Here is an 8,331-nt window from a genome sequence, read left to right as displayed (position 1 = left end):
TGCGAGCTTGAGAAAGTGAAAGGAGACACGTAGTCTCCTAAAGCACTGGAAATTGGGGGGTGGGGGTGGAAGGCAGGGATTCTCAGTAGTGATGGTGACTTTTAAGGCAGGTAGTGCAAAAGAAAGGGAGGTCTAACGGTAGGTGGAGCCAGAGCCAATGACAAGGGCAAAGTCAACTAAGGCCACATTCACACCGTACATTCAAAGTACTATGATTCTGCTTGAAATAGTTGTGGCTTCTCCCAAAGTCTGGGAGCTGAAGTTTGTTAAGGGTGCTAAAAGTTATGATGGACCCCTATTTCTCTCACAGGGACGCGGGTGGCGCTGTGGGTTAAATCACAGAGCCTAGGACTTGCCGACCAGAAGGTCGGCAGTTCGAATCCCCGTGACGGGGTGAGCTCCCGTTGCTCGGTCCTTGCTCCTGCCAACCTAGCAGTCCAGCGGGAAGGTAAACAGTGCTTCCGTGCGCTGCTCTGCTTAGCCAGAAGCAGCTTAGTCATGCTGGCCACATGACCCGGAAGCTGTCTGCGGACAAACGCCAGCTCCCTCGGCCTACAGAGCAAGATGAGCGTGCAACCCCAGAGTCGGTCACGACTGGACCTAATGGTCAGGGGTCCCCTTTACCCTTTATTTCTCTCACAGAGCTACAATTCCCAGAGTTCCCTGGGAAGAGGGATTGATTATTTAATTCTAGGGTTGAGTGCTTCAAAAATGTGTATATTAGACAAAATTGCATACAAAATGTTTATTAGGAGAAAATTGCATGCAAATGTTGGTGAATTTTAATGAGGATCTCACAAACTGCCACAGAAATGTGAAGAACTGATTTAAGATTGGAAAAATAAGAAACAAGGAGAACCAAAATTGACGACCATCCCTATTTCACCCCCTCTTCATCAAGATTACGCCACATTTCCTGGTACATGTTGTCCCTTATAGATCACTGTCTTTCTTTCTTTCTTTCTTTCTTTCTTTCTTTCTTTCTTTTCTTTTCTTTTTTATGATGCCTTTTTCAGAATTGTCCCATATTTTCCTGGGACCAAATTACATGTGTTATCTTTGCATTTAACAAACAGGGTGTTTTTTAAAAAACAGCCAAGACTTCCAAAATGGTAACAATGGAGTTGGACTGGGGGGTGAAGCTCAGATGTTGATGCTTGCTACTTAACAGAGTTATGTCACAAACATGACCCTTTCGTCTTTGAAACACAAGCAAGCATGCAAACTTCTCAGGAGGTCAAGAAACCAATGGAAGCATTTGATCCTTCATTCATAAAGCCAGATTTCTCATTCCACATTCTGACTGGTCTCAGATCTAGCCTTCTGACTGCTTTGGTGCTTCCGGAGTCAGATCAAGGCCACTCTGGACTTAGCTCTGAGCATCAGCAACAACTCCAGATGTGCACCAAAAGAGGCAAGGAAGTGGGTTCTTTGAATATGGGGAAATTTATTTATTTATTGAGCTACTTGGCTTATTGAAAGAAGCAGCTGTGGTGGGGTTTACTCTGCAAGAGTATGCTGCTGTTCTTTTATTGGGGAAGGGAATATGATAGAATATTGGGTCAACCTCCTGGAGGCCCTTGACCAATCATGGCTGGGATGGGAAACGGTCAATCAGTAGGGAGGGAGGTTGGGAAAGGTTGATTTTTGACAGTTTAACTGCCAGGTAGTGGCCACAGTGGCCAGCCAGATGCATCTTGGGAGTAAGTCTCATTGAATTTAGTGGGGCTTCTCATCGGGGATGGTGTCAGATGTCCATACCATTTATGCATTTAAACTCTGTGATCTCTTCCCCCTCCACATTCCTTTCTTGTTCCTTTTGCCTGTTCTGGACAAGGGCTGTCATTTTGCATTGCCACAAAACTGCCGCATGGTCCTAGATTAAATTTGATTTTAGCCACCTGGCAGTAGGTTGCCAGAGTTGTAGTGAAGCCACTGTATATGCACCAAGGGGATTATTGGGACCTGTAGTTTTTGAGAGTATGGGAGTGTGGGTGAATGTGTGCAGGTGTAGGTTGACTGAGGTACAGATGTGTGAGCTTATGTTGGCACTGAGTGAGTATGAGTGTATTAATGCCTGCACAATTATGTCAGGTTGCGTTGTTTATAAAACTTTGCAGAAATGACTATAATTTCTATCAGCATTTCCGTTAGGTCATGTGTGGCTGTACAGTAAAACTTTCCATAAGTGGAAAATAAGGAGTCATGGGGTATTTTTCATTTAAGGGTATTTCATATGCGGATAGACTTATTATAATATATATGCTTTAGTTAGATCAGGTGTGGGGGAACCCTTCGACCTCCCATCAACAACAGCTTCCATCATTTCTGGCTGTTGGCCATGCTTGCTGGACAGATAGGAGTTGTACTTCAGCAGTGTCTGGAGGGGACGAAAATTCCTCAAACCAGAGTTAGATTAATAGTTTTTAGTTGCACCTATGCAACATTAGATAGATAGATGATAGATGAGATAGATGATAGATAGATAGATAGATGATAGATAGATAGATAGATAGATAGATAGATAGATAGATAGATGAATGATAGATATAATACTTACATACACACAAACACACACACCACTCTATGTGTGTGCATGTGAATAAATGTGCAAATATAAAACTTTATTATTTCTATATTCATTGTCCTTTCTGTTACAAAAATATTCATTTTTTGTAATATGATGGGTCCTCTTAAACTTTGTTTAGGACATTAATTGGACATTAGGACATTGATTACGGTAATTAATTTCCAGATTTAAAAAGAAAATGGGGGGGAGAGAAAGGGGGGAATTGAAGTAAAATTAAAGAAGAAAATAAAGGAGAAAATACTATAATATATAAAATAATAATACACAAATAATACTAACAGTAAATCAGCATCAGTTCATGTCTGGGATTTTCTCTGGTTTCTCTTCAGATCATGTAAATCTTTTGCTTTTTACGAAGATCCTGCTGTGAATCACTAGTGGAGAGAACATTGTTGTGCTCAGCCCCTGCTTATGAGTTTTGCACAGACAGCTGTTTGGCCACTGTGAGGACAGATGGGCCTGTGGCCTGATCAAGCACGACTCTTCTGGTGTTCTTATAAGTCTCCAGCTCTGAATCCTCAACATAGAAGAAACAGAAAGTGCACTGGGAACTTCCTACCACTCTGAAAGGTGGTATAATTAGATGAAACCTGACATGCCATTGACATGCTGGGAACATGTGTTGGAGGCACATGTTTTGATTAGTGCTCTCTCTCTCTCTCTCTCTCTCTCTCTCACACACACACACACACACACACACACCCCAGTGACCAGTCTTTTCAAGGCTGCCTTTTCATCTGGATTTGCAGAACACGCAGGAGAGCCTGATGCCAAAAATGTGCTTTGCAGCAAACATCTCCGTTGTGATTGTTTGTAACCAATAAAATCATATTACACACTGATTGCCATGACCCCGCCTTGCGCTTCGGCGAGCCTCAGATGCGAGTGTATACTGTACACAAATGAAAACCATTAGCCATCATGCCGACCACATGTGCTGTACTGGTGCCAGTGGGAAATGACAGGGAATGTACAAGGTCACGGTTTACTAAAAATATAAAAGTTTTAACATGTGGTGTTAATAGAACACACAACAGGGGTCAGTGGTATAATGGAAAATCGTTCCTTTTCCAATGTCAGGGCAAGTAATTTGCTAGTAAAGGAGGAGCAATTTGACGTGTGTTAGGAAATATCTGCCCGATCTCTCTCTTCTGCGTCAGGAATAGCTAACAGGAAGTTTAACTGAGCATTCACCCTAATTTGTTTGCAGGGAGATAGATGATGTTGGCTATTTAATGAGCATTCATCCTGATTTACCGTATTTTTTGCACCATAACACTCACTTTTTTCCTCCTAGAAAGTAAGGGGAAATGTCTGTGTGTGTTATGGAGGGAATTCCTACGGGTGGCATGCCTACGGATTTTCCTCCTCTAAAAACTACGTGCGTGTTATGGTCGGGTGTGTGTTATAGAGCGAAAAATACGGTACTTGCAGGGAGATAAGATGAAGCTGGCTGTTCAATGGGCATTCATCCTCATTTGTTTGTGAAGATATTAAATGACATTGGCTGTTTAATGTGCATTCATCCTGATTCTTTGCAGGAGAGCAGACTAAGTTGAAGTAGTCATGGTGGTGGTGGCAGTTGTCATTGTTATAGCCAGTATTACCCAGTGGGCTTTGCAGATATTAAAAAAACACATGTTCAAGTCCATTCTGTGTTTTATCCTTGCTGTTATTATCCTTACCAATGTATCTTTCTTTATTTTTTTGCATATTGTTTTGTGTCTTGTGCTAGATGGGTAACAGGTTAATGATTATGATGTCATCTTATGTCGGGGATGGGGAACCTCAGGCCTAAGGGCCAAATGTCAAATTCCAGATCTCACTATATGTCCCTTGGGACCTTCCTCAGACTCTGCCCCTCACTAGTCCTGCTCTGCACCCTCCTTGCGTGTTTTTGCCTGGCTGGAATTTGCCCTTGAACTCTGAAGATGCCTCTTGCTTGCCTGGATGGAGGAGCGAGAAGGTTTTGCAAGTGTTTGTAGATAGCGGCCTATCGTACAAAGATAAAATTCACATTCATGGCTCCACCCACCTTTATTTCTGGCCCCACCCACACATGGCATATGGCCCCTAGAAGGTTGTCTATATAGGATCGTGGCCCTTGGTCCTCCCCCCATCCCTGTCTTATATAATTTGTTTTTGAGTCTCATTATCCTCCCGGAGACTTTGGAGGAAGTTTGGTTAAAAATAACCCGCTTACAAAGACAGTCCTGTCATTCACCTACCTGTTTGGCCTCTGCCCCCCTGAGGTGTCAGTCCATCCGTCAGCTGCCTGCCGTAAACAGAGTGGCAGGTAATGCTGTTTTTCTTTCCTTCACTCACTTTGCAGAAAGTGTTTTGCTTTCTGGGTTGACTGGCTCCATTTGGGTAGCAAGACCCCCCACCCAAAACAAAAACCCCTGGTGTGTGGAAGTGTGTTTTGATTGGCTACCTTCCCTATTCCCTGCCTCACTTCCCATTGTTTTGGCTTCCATCCCTGGTGCGTATTCTAGTACTACCCGTCGGCTGGCTTGATCAACTGGGATTCAACTTTGCAGCATTGGACGCTCTTCCATTGCATGATGGAAAGGGCAGGTCTTTATGGTGTGAATGCCAGGAAAAAACACCCCTCGGCTCTGCTATTAAAGATCTACCCAGTTCATATCCTGGGTAGTGTAGAATGCTGCAGCACGAATGGGACCCTGTCAGCATGTAACACCTCTGCTCAGAGATCTGCAATGGTTGCTTGTTTACCACTGGGCCAAGTTCATGGTGCGAATATTAGTATAAAGGTAAAAGGTAAAGGGACCCCTGACCATTAGGTCCAGTCGTGACCAACTCTGGGGTTGCGGTGCTCATCTCGCTTTATTGGCCAAGGGAGCCGGCGTACAGCTTCCAGGTCATGTGGCCAACATGACTAAGCCGCTTCTGGTGAACCAGAGCAGCACACGGAAATGCCGTTTACCTTCCTGCCAGAGCAGTACCTATTGATCTACTTGCACTTTGACGTGCTTTCAAACTGCTAGGTTGGCAGGAGCAGGGACCGAACAACGGGAGCTCACCCCGTCGCGGGGATTCGAACCACCGACCTTCTGATCGGCAAGCCCTAGGCTCTGTGGTTTAACCCACAGCGCCACCCATGTCCCTATATTAGTATATAAAGTCCTTAATGGCTTGGGACCAGTTTATCTGCTTCCACTCTGGCTTCTCTGAAAAATGCACCCATGCAATAGATGCATTTTCAAAATCCTGTTTTTCACTCTTGCACACAAAGAGTTTTGAGGTAGATTACCATCTGGAGGTCTCCAGGTTGGAGAAGACCGGTCCATCTAGTCCAGACATGGGGAAAATACGGACCTACAGGAATTTTTGGACTCCAGCTCCCATCATCCATGACAATTGGAAGTGTTGGCTGGGGCTGAGAGTTGTAGTCTGGCAACAACCGGAGGCCCACAAGTTCTCCATCCCTGGACTAGACTGACCAGCCTTCCCCTACCTGGAGACCTCCAGATGTTTGTTGTAGTACAAAACACCTGGAGAGTCCAGGATTGAGAATGGCTGGGAGCTACTTTTGACTGATCCAGCGGGGGTTCTGTTTTGCAGTTGTTGCTGGCCTTTCTAGATTCTCACCATCACACCAGCTAGAAAGTTTATCCTGTTTCCTGATCTTAAAGGCAGAGGGTGTCATTCCAGGGATCTGTATACACCACATTGACGGCATCACAGTGCCCAGTGTGATAACAAACTTGTTGGTGAGGTACTATGGAGGTACCGAAAAAGCTCAGTGCGCCTGGCACAGCAATTTGACAAAGAATTTGCCAGGTTCAACACCAGGTTACTTTCCCACACATCATGTTCTCTGTTTGCACAGACAGATCCGTCTGGCCGCTTCTATATTTAACTAGTCCAGAAACAAAGTCTGATAACTCTTTCCTTAAAAAAGAGAAAAGGGGGGGGGGAGCTTTGCATTTTTATTCTTTGTCCTTCTCTCTGAGAGTGCATGTGTGCACACACACATGTGACTGACCAATCTGGCATCTCAATTACATAATTAAGTGCTTTCCTGTTAGAGCAATTAGGGAAGACAGGCAAAGATTTATAGGGCGCTAATCAACCCAGTTGCTCTCAAGCGGGCATCTGTTCAGCTGGGCCTATAATTATGCCAGACTCATTTTCCCACTCTGTGGCAAAATAACTTTTTTTAAAAAAAAAAAAAGGGTGGAGGAAGAAGAAGCAATCACGGCGACACAGTTTTGAAATGACACTGGTTCCTGGGGAAGTAGAAAACATTCAGTTCAGTTTACATTTAAAGGTGAACCTAGCTAATTCATCAGTAATTCACTGGAGAGCCAGGGTAGTGTAGTGTAGTGGTTAGTTCAAAGAAAGACCAGGGCTTAAATCCCCATTCAGTCATGAAGCTCACTCAGTGACCTTGGCAAACCCTTTAACATTTCTCCAATGAAAATAGGGGTGCCCTATGCAATTCATGGTGATGATAATGATTTTATTTATACCCCACCCATCTGACTGGGTTGCCCCAGCTTCTCTGGGTGACTACCAACATATATAAAAATATAACAAAACATTAAACATTAAAAAACCTTCCCTATACAGGGCTACCGGCTTCTGAAGGTTGAATAGTTACATATCTCCTTGGCTTGGGGGCTGCATAACTCCATACCCTTCAATATTTCCCTGATGATAATAGGGGTGTCCTAAGGAAAAGTGGGACATTCCGGGATCAAATCAGAAACCATGAGAGTGTCTATAAATCCAGGACTGTCCCTGGAAAATAGGGACACTTGGGTCAGTCACCAACTCTCGGACTAATCTGCCTGCAGCTCACCTTAACAGTCAATCTTCTTCCAAGACTGCATCTAGTAATATATGCATCAATATTGGACTTTCCTGCTTTCTCCCCTAGAACTGTTCCCCCCACCCTTCCAAATTTCTTAAGGGCAGCTTGGGGTTTTCTTAACCCCTCCTCCCAGTTTATATGTCAAATCTGCTAAACGACTGAAATCTGCTCAGCGTGCGATCTCCCCATTAGTATTCTGCATCAGCACCCGAGAACTTCAGAGCGTGCCAAGTAGTTCCTGGAACCCAACGGTTAATTGAGGAAAAAAGTTCTTTTGGCAGTAGGAAAGGTCTCATAGTTTGGTTCAAAATATGAAAGGTGAAATGCACTGCAGCTTTCCAGCACAAGCTTTTTAAGGTTGAGTTTCACGATTTGCATTCTTTTGAAAAATGTAGATAAAAAGCTTGGAAGGTTTCTTTCTTTCTCTCTCATTCTTTTCCTTTTTTGCTTTCCTTTGGAATCTTAGGAAATCCACTGAGACCCTCATCATGAAGAAGAGAAGAAAACAGAGGAGATGCCTGCTTTGGAGAGCTAAGCAGATGGACCAGTGGTCAACATCTGACTTACGTTCCTAGGACTAGATGGACCATTGGTCTAATCCAACAGGACTCTTGTTGTGTTCTCCTATAGCTGGTAGCCCCAGTGGAACAGGAAATTAGTGAATAATAATGGTTTCAACCCCCATAGTAGAAAGGAAAGGGCTGTAGCTCAATGATGGAGCATCTGGTTTTCATGAAGAAGGTCCCAGGTTCAATCCCCAGGATCTCTAGATAAGGCTGGGAAAGAGCCTTCTCTGTCTGAAGCCCTTGAGAGCTGCTACCAGTCAGTGTAGGCCAAGTATGGGGAATCTTTGGCCCTCCAGATGTTGCTGAACTACAACTCCCATCAGCCCAAACAAGCA

The 8,331-nt window shown here is 44.1% G+C and overlaps 1 long non-coding RNA gene across 1 annotated transcript; it reads left to right on the top strand.

The window, feature by feature from the left end:
• Positions 1 to 1,631: 1,631 nt before the first annotated feature.
• Positions 1,632 to 3,432, top strand: LOC128419415 (uncharacterized). The gene is made up of 2 exons (XR_008331844.1): positions 1,632 to 1,703; positions 2,920 to 3,432. It is a non-coding gene; the product is annotated as an uncharacterized LOC128419415 (long non-coding RNA).
• The last annotated feature ends 4,899 nt before the right edge of the window (positions 3,433 to 8,331 follow it).

The sequence above is a fragment of the Podarcis raffonei genome, chromosome 8 (assembly GCF_027172205.1).
Source record: "Podarcis raffonei isolate rPodRaf1 chromosome 8, rPodRaf1.pri, whole genome shotgun sequence".
Classification (NCBI taxonomy): domain Eukaryota; kingdom Metazoa; phylum Chordata; class Lepidosauria; order Squamata; family Lacertidae; genus Podarcis; species Podarcis raffonei.
Note: the sequence above shows the minus strand (reverse complement) of the source record. Positions and strands in the feature narration are given on the sequence as shown.